Source organism: Ursus americanus, chromosome 15 (assembly GCF_024610735.1).
Source record: "Ursus americanus isolate L20-20 chromosome 15, mUrsAme1.1.p, whole genome shotgun sequence".
Lineage (NCBI taxonomy): Eukaryota > Metazoa > Chordata > Mammalia > Carnivora > Ursidae > Ursus > Ursus americanus.
Window position 1 is genome coordinate 12,425,785 of NC_142141.1, and position 21,773 is coordinate 12,447,557.

At 34.5% G+C, this 21,773-nt stretch overlaps 1 long non-coding RNA gene and 1 pseudogene across 1 annotated transcript in view; one reads left to right on the forward strand and one right to left on the reverse strand.

The window, feature by feature from the left end:
- The window catches only part of LOC123788632 (uncharacterized), a 552,953-nt gene that overhangs the window by 503,099 nt on the left and 28,081 nt on the right, over positions 1-21,773 (reverse strand). The gene's annotated exons all lie outside the window — the stretch shown is intronic.
- LOC123788618 (large ribosomal subunit protein eL20-like) lies at positions 14,065-20,519 on the forward strand (annotated as a pseudogene).

A 21,773-nucleotide genomic window follows, 5' to 3' on the forward strand; every position in this document is an offset into this window, starting at 1 on the left:
TTCTAGTTTATTCTCCAGGAATATCAATTATTTATAAATTGGAATTTTACTTTTTTAATCTATTTGCCTATTTCTATTTTTATCCCTTTCTTCTCTCTGTGGTTTGAGAGAAGATTCTCAACTTCATCTTCCATTGTCTTTCTGATCAGACTTTCTGTAGTGTAGTATAGTACAGTGTGTCCCCCTCCTTTTTTTTTTTAGTATTTGAGCAGACTATCATTTCCTAACATTCATTTTTGAAATATCCAACTCGTAAGTCATCCGTTTTTGGTCAAATTTCTTTTGCTTTTGTAGTTAACACTTTAAAAAATGTTTCTGTCTCTTGATTGTTATAGTCTTCATTTTTTGTTGTTGAAAAATTCATAGGCTTAATGACATTGTCACTATTTTCCTTTTTAAAAATGTTTACTAATCATGAACATGAGGCCTAGGTTTTTTGCTGGAACAGAAAAAATGTTTCACTATTGCATAGGGACTCTTCCAATCATACGTTCAGCTGCAGAGCTGTTTGATCAGTCTTAGGACCCAAGAGCCAGTGGATACTCTGTAGGGTTCTCACACATGGGCAGACCTACCGAGCAAAGTGTTGTCTCTGGATTTGACAAAACTGCTAGATTATTCTTTCTAGTTTTCTGTTTAACCTGACATCAATTCTAGATAAATGGTTTGACCATGTGGGACTCTCATTCTGGTGATACTGCTCGGTGGATCAAAGACAAACTTCACTACATCAAGGAGATGTTTCCAACCAGTTCCTGTTTCCAGTGGCCATGTGTGCTCTTGGGGCACTCACCCCAAACACTGATCTAAAGTGCCTAAAAAACTTCTAAAGGGAGGATACACATCTATCCCAGTTTTCTCTAGCCTCTAGATTTTACACCACCAAGCTAGTGATTATTTACAGGGTTCTGTTAAGCCCCTAATGAAAGCCATTCACAATCTTTTTTGCCAATATTTTGCTTCAGTCTGTCCCTAGAGGTATTATGCATGACAAACTTTTATATTTAGTGTATGGTATGCAACCCTCACAAAATTGCACAGCTAACATAGATTTTCTTCTTTATGTCCATTTGAATGTTTTAGTCAGAATTTAGTAGGATAACATTAGGTTTCTATTTTACTCATAAATCCCATGTATATGGATTGATCTCATCATCTGGGTATACTAAAGTTGGCACAAACTCCATAAAGGAAGTGTAATACAGAGGGAAAGGATAATCCGGTAAACATACAGAGCATGGAAAAGGGCTATTTATAAGGAAGTGATATTTGGAGATTCTACCAGGTAGGAAAACAAATAATTAGCATCAGGAAAGTCTATAAGCCATGAACAGACATTTCGCCAAAGAAGACATACAAATGGCCAACAGACACATGAAAAAATGCTCAACATCACTCATCATCAGGGAAATACAAATCAAAAACACAATGAGATGCCACCTCACACAATGGCTAAAATTAACAAGATAGGAAACAACAAATACTGGCAAGGATGTGGATAAAGGGGAACCCTCTTACACTGTTGATAGGAATGCAGTGGTACAGCCACTAAGGAAAACAGTATGGAGGTTCCTCAAGAAGTTAAAATTAGAGCAACCCTATGACCCAGCAATTGCTCTACAGGTATTGACCACAAAGATACAAATAAAATGATCCAAAGGGACACATGCACCCCAATGTTTATAGCAGCAATGTCCACAATAATCAAACTGTGTAAAGAGTCGAGATGTCCATCAACAGATGAATGGATAAAGAAAATGTGATATATATATATATATGATGAAATATTACTCAGCCATCAGAAAGTCTGAATACTTACAATTTACACTGATGTGGATGGAACTGGAGGGTATTATGATGAATGAAATAAGTCAATCAGAGAAAGACAATTATCATGTGGTTTCACTCATATGTGGAATATAGGAAGCGGTGCAGAGGATCATTGGGGAAGGGAGGGAAAACTGAATGGGAGATGATCAGGGAGAGAGACAAACCATGAGAGATTCTTAACTATGAGAAGTGGTCTGGGGGTTGCTGGAAAGGAGGTGGTTGGGGGATGGGGTGATTTGGTAGTGGGCATGGGGAGGGCGCGTGATGTCATGAGCACTCGGTGTTCTACGCAACACTGGGTGTTACACGCAACTGATGAATTATTGAACACTGCATCTGAAACTAGTGATATGCTATATGTTGGCTAATTGAATTTAAATAAAAATAATAATAAAAAATAAAATCCATTGGGTCAATGAAAAAAAAAGAGAAGTCTATAAGCAAGTAGCAAGGTTTTTGCTAGAAACAAATGTATAGGGTCAGGATTCAAGACTCTGGAGTTGAGAGTCCTGAAGACTGGTAAGATCTAAGCAAAAGTGGCCTGAAATTGGGATCTAGTTACCACAATTACAGGATACAGGCCACAACAAGTCAATTTCCCAGAACAGAACTAAGAATGACTTATTATAGAATTCTGATCTAAAGTACCTTAATTCTTTATAAGTAGGGTCACGATGACACTGACAGTTTAGGGAGAGAAGATAACTTAGCTCAGGAGAGGAGTGATACAGAGACAGACACTGATATTTTGCTATAATATTAACTTCTGTAATACTGCAGCCCAAGTGATAAGAATCACAAACAACTCACTGGTTATAGTGAATAGCATGAATAGTATGTTAAAAAGAAATTGAACTTTTCTGGGTTTATCCAATAACTCATCTCTTATTTTCCAAATGCTATATTGCTTCTCATATATGATTTGTATTTTTTAAAAAACAGTTCTTCATTGTCCAAAGCTCTACTGTTTGCTTTTAGCATCTATATTATACACATTGAAATTATTCTTAAATTATATTAAGAAAATGTTCTCTATCACATAAGTGAAATTGAGTTTGCTATTCAACATGAACAAAAAGGTTTTTTTCATGTTGTATCAATATATAAATTTTAATATGTCTGCAAATGATTACATTTTCCTTATATTTTATTCCCTTAATAATTACTTGTTGTATACTGTTTGAATGCACAATTCTATGTTATTATATATTGAATTATAAAATAGAGGTGTGATTTCTAGCCCCCAAAGGCAACATTATTTCATATACAGCATTCAAATTCAAACTATATATGAATAACTGATGTTATATAAACTGACCTTGGAAGATTGGCAGTATGACTATATAAAATTGCTTATACACAAATGAGTATAAATAAAAAAATAATAGCCTATTAATGACATTATTCATAAGAACTTTATAAAACTAAAAATTCTGTGGAAGCAGAAATAATAGCATTGATTACCATAAAGGGAAACTTCCTTAATTGGGAAAAAACAGATGAATATATGTTCAGTGCAATATATTCACCAGTAGCAATAAAAGTTTATTGATGTTTTTACAGAAATCTCAAAGGAAGGACAGAAAGAATGGTTATGTTTATTTAAAATTAATTTCATTTTTTCTATTCCTTAAAGAATCATAAACCCATCAAATACACTCACTTTATTATGATATTTTAATTCTCAGAATAATACAGTTTTGGTATATAATTGGATACATGGAAAGAATTAAAGTATAGGTGGAATAGTAGGAATATGGACTAGTCCTTAAATTAGTAAGGACTATTTATCAAAACAAACTAAATGAAATTAAATAATTTTGAACTAATTCTCTTTCAATTAAATTTATTTAACATTTACTACTCTTTTCAAAAAAACAATACTGGATCTCAGGCACCCTGTTTCATGGAGTTGAATATACACTTCAACAAAAGAGAATAATATTCCTAAAACATAAATGTATTTCATCCAGTCATTCTCTTGGTTAAGAACATTCAATGGTCCCTTCACTGCCCATTAAGCAAAGTAGAACCCAGAGGTGATGGGCATTTAATCTTAAAGTTATATTGATCTTAGAGGTCATCTTATCTGAGAGCCTACTTAATGTATGTATCACCTCTGCATTTCATCAACACAAAGAGTGAAGTCGGGGGAGTTAATATGCATCTGGGTGGTGATCTTGGCTCTAATCTCAGTGTGGCTAGGGGCTGTCAAAGGCTCTGTTTACATAAAACCAGCTCTTGGTACTTGAATGATGCCAGTACACTATAGCAGAAAGAACTTGGTGATTCTGGAATGAAACAAAATTCTACTTAAATCCCAGGATTTAAACAATTACACACTGAGAGACACTGGATACATGCATGCATGCTAAACTCTTTTTTATTCTTTCTGTGCATACAGCCTGATTGAATTTCTCAGCTTCTTTGGAAGTTACAGGTAACCAAGAGACGAATTTCAAATCAACCTGAGTGAGAATGATTTGCATTGCTTTCAGGTCTAAAAACCACCCAAACATAACCTTCTATGTTTCTCTCCATTCATTCATTGGCTGAACGCAAAGAACTTTCAGGCGATAGAGGAGAGAAAAGCTACACTATGATAAGCCTGGGTCTCTAGATTACCATGTAAGAAACTACCTGACAATTAAGAACATCATTTTTTAATTTTACTTAATTATAAATATATTTATAATTATGTACTTAATTATCAATAAATTATATTAAGTGTGTTTGCCATGGAAACTAGTGTCATTTTCATTAATGCAGCTGTAATGTGAATATACCACCTATATATGGTTATTTTAACATTAAATTAGTTCATGTATTGCTAAGAATAAGCATAGTAATGCTCAATTTTATGCTTTATAACTTTTTACTCTTTGTTCCTAGAACTTCCTTAGACCTTGCAAGTTCAAGACTATGGTATAAGATAAACCAAGTTTACTAACCCTCCCATATTAGGACATTTTAAATCTTTTAAAACTCATCATTTTCTTCTCTTTTTCACAATGAATACTTTTAATTTTTTTTTATTAATTAATTAATTAATTAGAGAGAGCACGAGAAAGAGAGAAAGAAAGAGGAATAGAGGGAGATGGAGAAGCAGGCTACCTGCTGAGCATGGAGTGCGACACGACACGGGGCTCAATCTCAGAATGCTGAGATCATGCCCTGAGCTGAAGGCAAACGCTTACCCGAGTGAGCCACCCAGGAGCCCCCGACCTTTTTAAAATTAATTAATTAATTTAGTTTAATTAATTAATTAAAGCATTTATTTGAGAGAGAATGAGAGAGAGAGGGAGGAAAATTTCTTAACCTTCTCTTGTATACTATTATGATTAGCCTGGAATTCTACCTGGAATATCCATCTATAAAAAAAAAAGGATTAGTTGGGCATCAACTATATGCTATATACAATATTCTTTGAGCACCAGGGATATAAAGATTTAAAAAAAGTATAAATCAAAATCTACTATATAAGGCAATATAAATAGGTATGATACTTACATATCGTGGGCTATAACAAACATACATTTCAGTTTGTTAGTATCATAAATAATATAATTGTCCAGATATACTCTGAACTTTGTAGATTATGATCAAACTATAATCTTTAGGACATGACATTTACAGCATTCACTCAGTCACATAATAAATAAATACTCAATGGGCATCTTCTAAGTGACAGGCACTGGTATTACTAGAATAAACATATACTGTTTATGCTTTTATGGGGGCTCATTGATTAATGAAGAGATTACTGAACAAATAAAACAACCTAGGAATGTCAATAGATTTTTGACAATTATTTTAATACCTTGCTCTTTTCTTCCCTGTTACTATATCTCTTCTGGCCATAAAATAATCCTCTAACATCTTTATAGTTTTATGCACCACTAGCTCACAGAATCTGTGAGACCCAGGTACTCCAGCACAATGTAAGCTTATTAGTATTGCAATTCCCACCTACAATGTAGAATTTGTCTTGTCAAATGGTTGGACAGTAGAACAATGAGAATAAAAAGAAAAGACTTCGCTATAATAGATTTTTATAAGTAGTTGACATGATTTGGTAGCAGCAGGACAAAAGAGAAGTAGCAAAAATTATTCTGATTTTTGGAGCATGAAAAATATTGTTATCATTAATACAAAGATTGAAGTGAGTAAATAACTGGCATATAGGTGGTAATGATGGCTTTGGGGTCTGATTTGGACAGCCAGAAGGAAACATTTAGAAAGCAGCTCCCAAAAATGGCTCTGAAACAAGGAAAATCTGATAACTAAAGTACTGAAGTGATATATCAAGAAAAACTAAAGAAAACAGATTAATAAGGACAAATCATGTCATCCAAATAAGTGATGAAGTGGAAGAGTATTCAAATTTTTGTAATTCTCTAACTCAGGGCGATATATCTAGGGGTCCTGGATAGAGGTGTGCCTTTACTCAACCAGATCATACATGCTGCATAATTTAACTATACTGTTGTTAAATATTTAAGAATAAATTATCAGTCAGTGGTCAATCAGGAAAACAAAGGTCTTCTAGATATTTCACACACACACAAAAAAAGATGATTTAATGTAGGATATTAAGTGTTTACAAGAGCATTCGATGCATTGTAGGAGTGAAGGTCAAGGAAGGTCTTTACTAGCTCTGCAGTAACTGGGCCCTAAAAGTCACAGCTGTTGTAATAACAAGGCAGGAGGTTCACTGGGGAAAGCCACAGGCTGATGCAAAATTTCTATCTGCTGAAATCCGCACATAGGCCTTTTACTATCAGAGTAAATAGTCTTCCATTCTCATTGGTGGAATCAAGGCTGACAAAGGACTTGGATCATTTAGGCTTTTAGCCCTGTGGGTATAGCACAGAGGGCAGGAATAGAACTAAATACCAACAGGAAATCTGGTATAGCACCATTAGTTTGTTGGCTATTGAAGGCTATGCTTCAAAGAAGATGTGGTTTAATATGGCTGATTCACCAAAGTGCAAGCTGAAAAACTCAATTTTACCTCTTTACCCTAATAGTGATCAGGTTTGTGGAAGCCAACACAGGAATCTCTAAAAGTTTAATTTTATAACGAGTTAGTGATTTGATTATGAAAGGAAATGTAATAAGAACAGGAATTTTTAGTGGTTATTAGTTTCATATGTTACCCCCACTAGACTATATGTTCCTTGTGAGGAGGGAGCTTCTCACTTTTGATCACAAGTTCACATGAGCCAAACGAAGAAAAATAAAAAGATGGCTGTTATGGTTTTATTCATGTTATTTATCTTTATGAAAGACCTTTTCCCTCTCTGCAAATATTTCTTAATATTAGTATTTAATAAATAAAAATGTTTAATAAATAAAATTAAAAAGTATTTCATAAATAAAAGTATTTCTTTATAAAAATAAGTATTAATAATTGCATATATCAATAACAAATTAGAGACTCAGGGTCAAAATAATGAACCTAGAGGGGATGATTCCTAACAGGATTACTGAATAATCAAAGAAAAATGGATTTGGTTTTTGTATAGTTTTTAAGTATAGTGCATCATGTGTTATCATACACTAGTCGAAAAACTGGGAACAGTATATTCATTTACTAAACAACTTGAATCAGAAAGCTCAATTAGGGGCGCCTGGGTGGCTCAGTCAGTTAAGCGTCTTCTGCCTTCGGCTCAGGTCATGATCCCAGGGTCCTGGGATTGAGCCCCGCATCGGGATCCCTACTCAGCAGGGATCCTTCTTCTCCTTCTCCCTCTCCCCCTGCTTGTGCTCACTCGCTCTCTTTCTCTCTCTCTGTCAAGTAAATAAATAAATCTTTAAAAAATTTTAAAAAAGGAAAGCTCAATTAAATTCAGAAATTTAATTGGGAACACAACTAAAATTCAATTTAAATTTTAGGAGCAGGGTCCATTAATAGGGGATCTATTAAATAAATTACATGCTGTAATGTTTAGCCATTAAAATAAATAATGTTAATAGCCATGAGAAACATTTACTGAGTGTTTACTTTGCAGAAAACAGTTTGCTAAGTGCTTTATTTGCATTAATTCAATGGATAATGTATTAGGAATATTAGTATTAATTATTTTATTGCATAAATTTATAATATAATAAAATCTATTAAAATAAAGATACTTCTGTAAAGAAAAAAAGTAATACCAAATAAGTTTTTAATGCAAGATTAGATAACATTAAGTAGGTATTTTACAGCCATTTGATATGAATCCTGGGATATCCTCATTCCATGCAAATGGAAGTTTTGAATTATATGCAGCATGTATGTACTAAGACCATTTTGTTAATTATTTTTACTGAAAACTCTACATACATTATCAACGACATATTCCCTTAGTTATAGCAGGAGAAAATTATTACTACAATAAGCTCACGGTAAACATTAAATATATTTCATAAAAACTAAAACTGAAAAAGAGTGATTCATGCGTATTATATTCCTCAGTTTTTCCAATTTACAAATGTTTAAATAATTCTAAGCATACATAGGATCCACTAGATCAAATATTGATTCCTATTATAAAGAGAAATCATTTCAAAACATAATTATGAACAGAAAATGAGAATTTTGGGATTTTATTCTATATAGATTTCTATAAAGAATGTTATGACATTAACTTCATTAGCAGACAGCTTACATTTAAAGCCATCATATCTTTCTATACTGTCCTTTTGCATCTTTAATTACTTATGATAACTCTTTGCAATAACTCCTTTGCTAAGAGTCTCAAAGGACTTATTCTAATGGTCTTCATCTGCAACCTGAACATACATAACATCTTATGCTGACTGTAAATAGCCAAATCACCTACTTTGTAGGTTCAGAGACAACAAATCAATGCATGATAAATAACACCATTATACCTTTGACTAAAAAATGGGAGGTTAAAGTGTTTCCTATTATTGCTACCAAGAAAAAAAGAAAATTTTCTGCCTTTGAAAACAGATGTTGGTTTCTCTTCTTGACAGAATGCAAGTTTATCTATAGAAGACATCCAAGATATTCTTAGTACATTTTTTCATAATAATCTCATCAGTCCTATAAAAATAAACATAAGAAAAAACTTTATATGTATTCTCTATAACAAGTATTAAAACCATTTCATATATCTACAAAGAGTTAGTTGAGTAGAGAGTGTATTAGGTACAAAGACTTTATTCCTATTTTGTGGTTTTTATAAGGCTAGATAGATATACATGTGGATAAATATATCACAAAGTACTGTGCGTTTACAATAGTACAGGAACAAATATAGAAAATATTAGCAGTCAATTATGATGGAGTCCCCATGGTGATAGTGGATGGTGGGCAAGGACGCTGAGAAGAATATAAATGAGGGGGGAAAAGTTATGGATGGAATGGCATTTAAACATGGTCTTGATAAATGAGTAGAATTATAGTAAACAGATGGATTATAAAAGCAATCCATGTCGACTGAATATCATGGGTGAGGTCTGAATATTCCCATGTATATAACTTAATTAGAGACTAGAAATTGAAGCATATAAAAGTGTCAGGATAGAAACTCTAAATATGGGTCTAGCTATCAACTGAGCGCCAAAATAAAGCATTCACAATCGATTTGGTAAGTAAGAAAGAGGAATTAAAGGATTCTGAGGAGGAAACCCAACTTGGAAGAGAAGATGGGAAGTCTACTAGAATTTGTAGGAATGATGTGGTAAGACAACTTTGATAGTCTAGTTAAGAACATGTAAAGCCCTGACCTGAGGGCTTTATAGAAGTTATAATAGAAGCCTGATAGCTATTGGTATAACTCTAGCACTTGGCTATAGTAAATTTCTCCAGAAACATTTCCCTAAACAAACATGCTAAAGAAAATTCTATGTTATAGGGAAGACCAGCAGAAGAAACTATGTGCATGTATATGTATAATTTTTTCTTTTGTTTTGGATGCTCCTTTTTTTTTTTTACACTACGGTAATTATCAACTTCTTTGCACCATAAAAAGATAAAAAGACAAACGTAGTTTGGGCTTAATTTACAAATTAACATACACACAAAAAATAATCAAGGACATCTGTGTGTGATATCTCCCCCAATAATGTGTCAAAAAGACCACCTACCCTCTTAAGAATGTGCCTGCAAAAGACAGAGAGGAAAAAGTTCTCATCAAGAATGCTTTTTCTTTTTCCTACAGCAACATTAATTACATTGTCAGCTAGAGCCAAAAGAATGAGATAGGCAGAGGCAATCTGATTCTCATCTTGTTTAAGCTTGTCAGTTCTAAAATGAAGTCAAGAGTTAGTCAGGGAAAATGGAGAAGGTCTCCTTCCTCACTGAGAGATAAATGGGAAGTCCAACTCCTGATTTTTTTTTTTTTTAAAGGAGCGTTACTCTCCAGAAGACAGTTGTCTCTTTTTAAAAGTATTACTAATTCAGCCCCTCACAGGACAGCCTCCCAGAGGCGGAGAGTGATGTTTTTCATAGGGAGACACTCCCATCTTCAGCACAGCTATGCATCATCTGTTGTGCCTTTGACCCTCTGCTAAAAGAAAATGTATCTCTAAAGTGCTTAGGAGCTGCCAAGACTTACAAATTTTTAAGTTGAACTTCTGCTTCAATTCAGTGTTCTTACTTCCTAGCTCTGTTGTTTCATGTGGCCTGCTAGGCAACTCTAAAGAGAAGCTGATTTCAATAAGCATTTATTTGTTAGAATTCTGACTCACAAAATGATCTTGGAGATTATGTATAAGTATTAATATAATATAATATAATATAATATAATATAATATAATACAATATAATCTATCTCTAGTGAGAAAAAGGCAGAGAGGGAAAACTGAGAGAAGAACAAAAATAGATTAAGTATGAATGAGTAGATCATCCAGTGATGGGAGACGTAGAGTAGAATATACAGATGTGAAATAAGAGGCCGAGAGAACAAGATGCGTGTGATTTGCGCCAAGGATCAAAGTACTCTGATAATGCCATGTAGTACAGGGAGTTTAAATATAGATTCCATTCAGTCAACAATTTTTTTCCCTCTGAATTGTGAATCCCCCCCTTCAAGGTGTGTACCCCTAACTTTTATTTTCCCAAAATAATGCCTTTTATTTCTTCAAGCGTTAAATGAATGGAATGAAAAGAAAAAGGCCTTTTTTTTTTATTTCTCATTTCTCAAACAGATTTGTTATCCCAAATAAAGTATATAGATTCAAATAATTACTTACTCAAACTATCTGGGACAATGGTTTAAAAAAACCCAATGCGTGAATGATTTTATTGTTGAGATTAATATATTTCACCAAATTCCACCCACTATTCCACACTGCTCTGATTGCTCACATGAATTTTTTAATTAGATAAGTTTTTAAAGTGTGTTCTTAAAAGAACTGGTTTAAATGTCGATTTTGTTTTTTAAATAGAAGCTTAGATACATGAGTGAGTATTGACTTTATGGGAAAAAAATATCACTTGAATCAAGACATAAGGTTTGTTCTATTCACCAATGCTGTGCCTACACATTTGATAAAACATTCCAATGAGACCCAAAAAGTTAACACTTCCTAAATTCAGGTTATCTCCACATGCGCTGGGAGATAACAATTTCTCCATTATCGTCTTCATAACCTGGAATCTTAAAGGTCAGTTACTGATGGCAAACAGATGGGGGGGAGGGGCAAAAAATACAACCAATAAAACCAACAAAAAAGTTTTACTGTCAATTAAAAAAATAAATAAATAACCAGCCCTGATAAGTAACAAAGAATCCTGATTTTTAAAAAGAAAGTGCATTTACCAATTTTTTTTCTAATCTCTTTAAAGTTTTTCAATAGTTCTCAATTAAATCCCTTTCACCCTTATCTCTTTATCCATCAGAAAATCCGAAGGGTATTTGGATTCAGACATCCATTGCACCAAAGATCTTTCATTACACAGCACAAACAAGCACTTTTATTGAACAAGAACCCAATTACTTAACCTAGCTTCAGGTTTCATTCTACCCTGCGGCATCTACTTTGACAGAAGCCTACTAATCTCTTCTGACAGACGTTGCTACATATCAGTTCTGATACACAGAGATGATTCCTAACCTTCTTGTAGAGAACCACTGATTAAATAAACTGAGATGCCCATCTCAGCTTCCTTGGACCAATGAATAACAATGAGAAAGACTGCAGGCATATATGGACCCTTTCCTCCTCTGTATAAGGCACCTGCAGAGAAAGAGTTGAAAAAAAGGAGTAGCTGCTCTGATAAAGTGACCAGCATTTACCAAAGTTCTGTATTGGCATTGTCTGAGGTTCTTTCCAGTTTGTTTCTGCTCTTTAAATTACTGTCATACTTTCCACATTTTGCTATTAGAGAAGAAAATCAATTCCATGAGGTTCTTGTACCTTTGCTACTGCCATTCTTATTTTCAAACTTATTGATAAACAATGTTAATGACTTGACCTTTATGTCAGTAATTCTCAACACTAAATGCGCATTAGAATAATCTAGGAACTTTTAAAAGAGTTTGAGACTCATCCTTACAGATTCTGACTTAATTCATGAGGATTGGAACCTGAGCATTATTATTGTTTTTTTTTTAAGTTTTCCAGATGGGGGGGAAAAAAGTTCTCACGATGATTGTAATATACAGCTAAAGTTGAGAAGCATTACTTGATGTAAATAGCAACAAACAAATCTGTTAATTTTTATATTAAAATTATGAAGAGCTGTTAGGAACTATTTAGTCTAACTTCACTCACAATGCAGGAACATTTTAAAGAAAAGCCTCTGAAAAGTTACACTGATGAATACATTGTTACCTCGTGGCAGTCTATTTCTTTGGTTTCCTTTTAACACTAAATCTTAGGAAAAGTCCCCAAGATACTTCAAAGTATCCATGTACAAGACTGCTCATGACAACACTGGTAATATTAATAAGCTCAATAATATCCAATAATAAAGAATTGGAGATACAAAGAGAAAGGGAGAAAGGGAGAGAGAGAGAGAGAGAGATGGATCCACCCAACACAAATGGGAATAGGGAGAATACCTTCAGTGCAAAATATTTTAAGGATGTACCTATGTTCATATATGTGCACTTATACACATAATATCTTTTTGAAGAATACGGTAAAGATTGGTCTCTAGAAATATAAGGTTAGGCACTTATTTTTAGTTTACACCATTTAAATTATTTCTACATCTAATCATTTGTATGAACTGCTTTCATGTATTTTAACTACCAGGGGTTATTTGGATATTGGGTTAACAAACGATTTGTGTCTCCTTTTTTAAAATCTTCAATATTTTCCCAACACTGATATGAAATTAGCTACCCACACTTTTTCTTGTGCTACCGTTTAGAGCTAATGAAGTTCTACATGATGGCCTGTGGACTATTTGAAAGAAAACAATAATGTTTTCCCTTGGTAGAAACTCATTTCAGTTCTTCTTCATATTCTTTTAAAGACTGTGTATTGTGTACTTAGTATTAATGTGCTGGTATTAAAGGATATGAAAATAATTTCACCAATTCCTGCCATGAGGAAGTTTATATTCAATCAAGGAGATAAAAGTAAGATCAAAAATAAAAAATAGGGGCGGCTGGGTGGCTCAGTCGTTAAGCATCTGCCTTTGGCTCAGGGCATGATCCCAGAGTCCTGGGATCGAGCCCCACATCAGGCTCCTCCACTGGGAGGCTGCTTCTTCCTCTCCCACTCCTCCTGCCTGTGTTCCCTCTCTCGCTGGCTGTTTCTCTCTGTGTCAAATAAATAAAATCTTTAAAAAAATTAAAAAATAAAAATAGGAATTTCATTGCAAGTTTATTTATAAACAAAGGAAACAAATGCATACAGGGGAGTCTATTCTTTCAAGATAGTGGGCAGTAAATACAGGGAAAGCAAAGTTGGCAAATAGGCATGAACACTTTTATAAAAATTTACTTTTCAAGTCAACAGCATTTTTATGGGTTATTTTAATTCACTTTTATAACAGTACCAAATATTATTATTCCCAATTTATAAATGCATAAATGGAAGCTCATGATATAATGGCTTTAAGAGCCTTTTCTTCTCTGAACACTCTCTGATTCATCAGTGTTGCTCTACAATAGCCAAGAATTAAAGACATTTTCTAAATGTGGTCTGATCCATGCAGAGGCAAGTGACACTACGAGGTCCACTGATTTTAAGACTAACACCTCTGATAATTTGTTCTAAAGTAAAGAGAGTGGGGGCGGGGGGAAGATTGAAGGAGTTGGGTATATGGACGAGTAAGTAGCTAAGCCTGCCCGGAAGAGTCAGCGATAGCTTCAGAGAGGAAATAGGGTTAGGTTAAACTGAGATCTTAAAGGCAAGGTATATTCCGGAGAGGCAAACAGTGGAGTTTTCACAGTGGAGTAGGCACAGGGAGTAACACAACCAGAAACAATGTCTGTTTAGGCACTATGGATGCTTTCATACTGCATAGAGTTACAAGGACAGACACAAAGGGACAAATGGGAGTAAAGTGAGAAATGTAGATAGAAGAATGACCATTATTATCTTGGGATTTGGATATGATTTTACAGGCAATAGATCAACAAAATAATAACACATTTTATGTCCTGGAAAATATCTGTGTATTCAGTAGACGTTAAAAAGGAATAAAAACATGTTAAGAACAGAGATATTTTCAGCTAAAATAAAACATCCACATAAATATCAGTAGTTTTTAAGTTAAAAAGCCAGTTTATTAGTTTTGTAATTTTTACTCCCTGTCACGAACATAGTCACAGACTTTTTTGAGAAACAATGGTCTTTTTCATTAAGTTACGTGTGATATAGAAGAGTCAACAGGTGCCTAATATGACTGCTTGTGGTTAGGATCACTTTCAAATTTATTTTGGCGTAATATTTCCATCAGAAAATTCTAAGTCAGTTAATAAAAAAAAAACCATGTCAAACTTCTATTACAGGTCATTTATTGCAGGCTGTTTACTATGATTTCTTTGCTTCCAATTTCTTGTCAAATGAAAAGCCATATCTTAGCTTCTCCTGAACAATTTTGAGCTTTAGCTTCATAGTACAGATGTCTACCGCATATTCTAAAATTGGGATCCCTACTGGGAACAACAGGAAACCATGATAAGGAAAGAAAATACAAAGCAATATGTATGAAAAGAGAATTTTTTCTCTCTTAGTTTTAATGTTCTTTAAGACAGCATGCTGGTTTCCTCTGATGTGAGAACATTCCTCAAAAGACACTAAATTTAGAGTCTTTAAACAATATTCTGTTCTATGAATTTCTTATAAAACATTCATTGTTGAGATTTTAAAAATATGGGTTAATAGGTAGTTTCAGACAATAACAGAACAAAGCCACTTATTTTATATTTGGAATATGAGACTAAAATGTTTTTGTGAGATCCAATGTTAGGGATTACACTGGTTATTTTTACTTGATAGAAGCATAATTTATAGCATCTGTATGTAGATTAATTGTGATTGTTTCATGTTTTATTGTCAAATTTCCTTGGTTAATAAATCCATAGATAATGAAGCTGGCAGGAGAGATCATTTTCTAGAGTTTTCAAGGTCAATATGTCAATTAAGATCCATAGGCTAATTCATTAGTACTGGGAAAAAATGAACATGCTGAACAACAGGGGAATGCAAGTCTGGGATATCAAACATCTGTATTGACTTATGACAGCCTCAAGTTCTCTCCTTTGTGAAGTGGTTTAGAGAGGCAAATCACTTTTTCACTAATTTGACAAAGATGAGACTTTTTAAAACCTCACAGTATAGGTTCAAATATGCTGCATCATATAAATCAGTGAACCACAATACATATATTGAGCCAAATTCTCCAAGTACGTAAGTTTTCCATGTCATTTAGCAGCAGCATGAATTTGTTTCATTCATTCACTCAACAAAGATTTATAATTTACTGAATATGTACTCTCCACAAAGTTCTATGTTAGCCATGTGGGAGGGGGAAAAAAAGAGGTATCCATAGTCTTCAGACTCAAACACCCTACAGAGATAGATATTAAACAATTAAGTACATAGTTATTAATTATAGCTGCCATAAGTATCACAAAGGGAAAGTTGTGCAAGATGTGAGAGCATACAACTGTTATCATATAGTAGCTTCAAAATTAGAAAAACATGTGGTCTGAACATATTCATGGAATAATTTATAGATACTAATTTAATAATATAATTGAATAAGTATTGAGAAGCTACTGTATCCCATTCATTCTGTGGGGGTTAAGGATATAAGGAAGTCATACAATGTAATTGGGGAAACAGACATAGGCACAGCAAACTAATAAAAGCTATAAATAAAAGATTGGCCCTTGAGGTTAAAAAAAGAACACTCTGAAGAGAGGACTCATTTATTCATTTATTAAAATATATATTGAACACATCATTTTTCCCAACATGGTGCTTGGTGTTAGGGATATATGTCAATAAAATATAAAATATAACCCATCTGTAAAAGACTCACTTTCGAAACCAGTGTGGTTTTCCCCTCAGGAGACATATGGCAAAGTCTGGAGATGTTTTTCTTTGTCACAACTGGGGAGGGGACACTACTGTCATCTGCTACATAGAGGCCAGAGGTACTGTTAAACATCCTACAATAAAAAGAACAGTAGCCCCCATGACAAATAATTAAACATCTTAAACACCAATAACGCCAAGATAGATAAACCCTTGAGAGTCACAGAGAAATAAGTAATCAATTACAATTCAGTAGTATTAGTGATGAATGGGGCTATGCTTTAAAAGACTGAGGAAGGTAACGGATAGACTGTGACATGTCAAGGAGCGCAGGCAGGAAAAATCATTTGACTTGGTACACTATTATTGCAAATTATGGTGAGATACTGGAAATAAAGATAGCAGGGTTAATAAAGAATGGATATGAGAAGGTACTTAAGAGATAAAATAAATATTATGTTATTTAGCAATTATGATGAAAGTTTGGGAGGAGAAAGAGTTGAAGCAGATGGAAGAGTCAATGATTTCCTTAAAATTTGTTTCGTTTGGGTGGTAGGTTAGATGGTGTTAACATTAACATATACTGGAATGAAGGAAAAAGACAAAGTTTTGAAAGATATTAATAATAATGACAAAAAATAATATTTACATGTTATAGTCATACAGTGTGCTAGTCACAGCAAGCTATTAAATTTGTCATAACCCTTGATAGGGAGATAGAGCTATTTAAAGCAAGCACTGTTACCCCTAATTTTTAAGACAGGGTAAGAGAGATTTAAAAAAATCATTCAAGGTCACATTGCTTATTAGTGGCAATATCCAGACTTGAACTGAGATTTATCTTCTAAAGCCAATGTTGTCAACCTCTAAGCTCTATCTGATAAGGAGAGACTATAGACAATCCAGGTAGAGTTTTCACAGTTTGGATCCAGTTTGCCTGGGTTCTTCAAAAAGCAAAACCTGGTATAAAAGCTTGTATGCTACCAGTTTACTAGGGAGGACAATTCCAGAGAAGCAGAAGTGAAGAGAAATATGGGTGAGTCAATGATGTAGGGAGAGCAAATATTCGATATTAAGTTAAACACACTTGATCTCTTGATTGCAGGACAGTCTTCTAAGAGGGTATTCAAACTGTTGCATTTCAGGATAGTCCACGTGGAGGATGAAAGGGAGAATATTCACCAATTCTCAGCAACATTAAATATTGCTCTAAAAGCTTTCACTCTCTTGCCCTTCCTAGTTTGCTCATCGAAAGATACCAAGTGGGCCTCAGTGGCAACAGAGATGTCTTGGGGCAGGATGCAAGAAAGATTCAGCATGAATGGAAGGTAAGGCACTTATGAGTTGTATGTTACACAATCACAAGGAAGCTAATGCAAATTAAGAGGCCAAGTCCCTGAGACAAGTACGATTGGGAACTCTGCAATGGTGTGTAAGAAACAGCTGATATATCTGGTCTCTAAATATTATCTGCTTTGTTGCTCTCTTAAGTTATTCCCCCTTCTGGTGTCTTAACTTCTACAAAATGGAGAAAATCGTAGTACCTACCCAGGAGTGTTGTAGGGATTAAAATCATTTAAAATCATTTAAAACAGTATCAACATAAGCACCAAATGCACTTATCATCTATTATTGATGTCATCACCATCATTGTTGTTGAGAAGGAGAAAATCAGCCCCTTAATTAATCCAGGAACTGGCTGTCTCTAACAGTAAGGCCAGGGTGTTGTTAGGAGCTGGCCTGGCACTCACAGCTAAGAATATAATGTTCTCTTGTTGAATGTAAACAATCTCACAGAAAACATGAGGATCCAACAATGTTGCTTTGTGACCATGATGAAATGAGACAAAAAACAAAAACTTAATTTATCAAATAGGGAGTACAATAGTCAATACTCCAAAGAGTATTTGAGAAAATGGGTAAAATAGAAGACAGATTACTTTGGGCAAATTGATGAGTAGGAGATGGGGAAATCAGTCATTTTTAAAGTACGAATGTAAATAGGACAGAGATGGAAATTTAACTTGAGGGAAATGTAAGGTTGCAGGAGAGATTACTTATGACAGGGAAAAGTAAATATTTTAGTTTGCTTTAAGAAAGGGTCTGTGGGAAAGAAGTGTTTGCAGATCCAAGAAAGTGAGGGGAAATTTGATGAATTAAGTTCCTAGAGTACACAGAAGAAAGAGATATCAAGAACATGGTTGGAAAACTAACCCCAAAAAGGAAAAGGTATTTAATTCTCAGAAATTGGAGGAGAAAGGGAGATAAATCCTAGTATTGCTGAATGTGAAGGATCTGTGATAGATGGTAAGGGAGGAGGCAGTAAGAAATTTTATCACTGTTGACTTGTTTTCTCAGTCAGGAAATAATCCAAGACATCTGTTGAGGGTAAGGGTTAGTAGCTTGGTAACACTGGGACAGCCACAACAAAAAAAGGGAACTGGAGCCAACAGACAGGAAAGAAAAAGGTATCAGGTGCTATTAAGAATTCAGTTAACACTTCCTTTCATTGGTGGCAGCGAGAGCGGTGAGTGTACCCTGAAGGCCTCAGGCACACTGTGAGAGTACAAGGTGGTGTGGCGCTGCTTGCCCACCTCCAAATGCCACACTCCTACCCTCTATCCAGGTGAATCTTTGCACCTAATCATGGTGTTGCCAAGTTTCACTTCTGGGACTTTGCTTCTCAGCTGAAAATGGAAGTCTTCAGGGGAAATTGTCTACTGTGGACAGGTGTTTGAGAAATCCACCTTTCAGGTGAAGAACTTCAGCACCTGATGCACTATGACTCTGGCAGTGGCACCCACAATATGTACTGAGAGGATCAGGACCTAACCACTGCAAGAGCTGTCACCCAACGCCGCCAACACCCGGGCGCCTGGCATCATGTCTGGGCCCACTTGATCCAGATCATGATGGTGGAGGAGCCTGCAGCCAGCAAGTACCCACTGGCAGCCAGGCAGTTCCATTAATCCAAGATCAAGTTCCCACTGCCCTGCTGGGTCCTGAGTTGCCAACACAAGCCATGCTTCACCACCAAGAGGCCTAACACCTTCTCTTACATGCAGAGCCTCCCTGTCCCTAGGTCTGCCCAAATAAACTACTTGGGAAAACCAGAAAAAAAAAAAAAGAGAGAGAGAGAGAGAGAGAGAGAGAGAGAGAGAGAGAGAAAGAATGCAGTTAAGTCAGAAGATTCTATAGTCATAACTTTAATGGACCTGATCACCGAGGCTATGTACAGTTTCTCTAGAAGTCCTCAGCAGCTGCAATGAGGAGAAGACAAATCAAATGCTTGGACTGATTCCTGATTCAGTGGCAAGTTTTCTATGGTGAAAGGTTAGTTAAGAGGAATAAAAGAATAAAAAGTCTGAAGAGAGCCCAATTGAAATGAGCAATGAATGTGTCTAGGCTCAATAACAGGTAAGCAAAGTCAGCTACAGACTCACTCAATAATGGAGCTCAAAGCTCTAGGTCACTGGAGGTGGGAGATGGAGCAGGCAGGTGGAGATTCAGAGGGGAGGAGGGATGACGGCTAAGGTCAGTAGTAGTGCCACTGAGGGAATTGGAAGGTTGGAAGGATAGAGAGTTTTATATAAGGAGTTTAAGATTTTGGAAACTGAACAGTTGTAAAGGATAGTGAGATACAATAGTCTTGAAGTTGGGCAGGGGTGTGGAGGGAAGTAACTAGAGAAGAGTTCTAAGACCCTAGCTGCCAGAAAAGGTATTAAATACTAATGAGACAAATTTTGAAAAAATTACCAAATATTAGTTATTCTATTTTCTCAGGGAAAATAAGATTCCTAGTATACTATAAAAAGAAAGGAGAAAAAGAAAACCCCTTTAATGTTTCATATTATAATTCAGAAAATTTATACTATCGTATGATAACAGTTTCATTAAACTGCAGTGAGAATTATTTTTACAGAATGCTCATATGCTACATATAGACATTATGAATAAATTGCTGGTATCTACTAATACAACTTTAAAACAGATTCAAAAGATTTAAGAAGCTACATTGTTAAAAGAATGGTATATAATTCTTATGCTGCTTTTCTATGTATGAAATTCTTAATAGGAAAAGTAACTGGATAAATCTAGTGACCCTAGTAAATATTTGGTACTTACATTGAAGCTTTACTTAGTCCTGAAAAGAAATTCAGTATTCTCACTCTTGGTGAAATTTTAAAGAATGACTCATTACACTTATTTGTTCTTCCAGTTGGAGGTGATTTAGTAGGGCAGAAAATAAAATAGACCCATATTTTACTTGCTACAAATAAGACTGTAATCTCCGTCTATATTATGAAATATTAAATCCCATTTCCACAGAGAAAAGTTACCTGATTACATCCCTAAAAAAATACATGTGTGTGAATTCCTAACATCTTAACTTTGCTACATTTAATAAGACCTTATTTTAAGGTTTGCATTTTTCCTGCTGCTGATTATAGACACTAGGAGAATAATGAGAACCACTAAGATAAGATGGCAAAGAAATGCCATCAAAATACTTAAATAGGATATATTGGAAAAAAGCTTGTGTTATCTGGCAGTCTTACTGTGATATGTAGAATATTCTTTTACAAAAATTAGGTGATTTTGAGTGGTGTTTACAACTAAAAGATAGGAAAAGTCAACATTTTTTAATTTAATTTTTCTTCTGGAATCCCTAGGCAATATTATAATGGACTCATTTAACTCATCTGAATTAGTTTTTAATAAGCTATCAAAAGGTGGACCAATTTTCTCTAGTTTCTCCTGAGAATTCGAGATAATTAAATGAAGGTGCAATCCTAACTCCTAAGGATATTTTTTGGTTAATTTTTGAGATTTCTTCCTTCTAATTTTCCTTGGAGCTGTATACCATTCTGATCCCAACTCCACCATGGGTGATTAAGAGTTCTGCTTACTACCTTTACTATCAAATATGAATAACTCTTATTTCACACTTATGATTTACCTACAAAGTCAAGAAACTTGTCAGTTATTACCTAGCATTATACTCTGTTTTGTTCACTAACAATTCATTTATTGATTTCATATGTAAGTGATGAAGCTGGCTTTTATGTTCTTAGCAATCATCTTCTCCTTTTGGTTTTGGTGTATATTAGATTTCAATCCTGAAATCCTTACTCTTGTCTCTCAACTTCCATATAGCTATGGGGATAATCAGACATTATGAAAATGCCATGTTTGAGTATGTAGAATTCCGCATGCAATGTAACAGCCACTGATCATGTGCAGCTATTGAGCCCTTGAAATGTGTCACTAGTCTGAACCGAGATGTGTGCTCTAAGTTTAAAATACAAAGCAGATATTGAAGTCTTAGTGCAAAAAAAAGGTAAAATATCTCATTAATTTTTATATTGGTTAGATGTTGAAATGGTAATATTTTAATGTGTTTGTTAAAATAAAACATGGTAAAATAATTTTACCAATAGTATGTATAGTATAGTGCTATGGCTATAAAAACTTAAAAATTA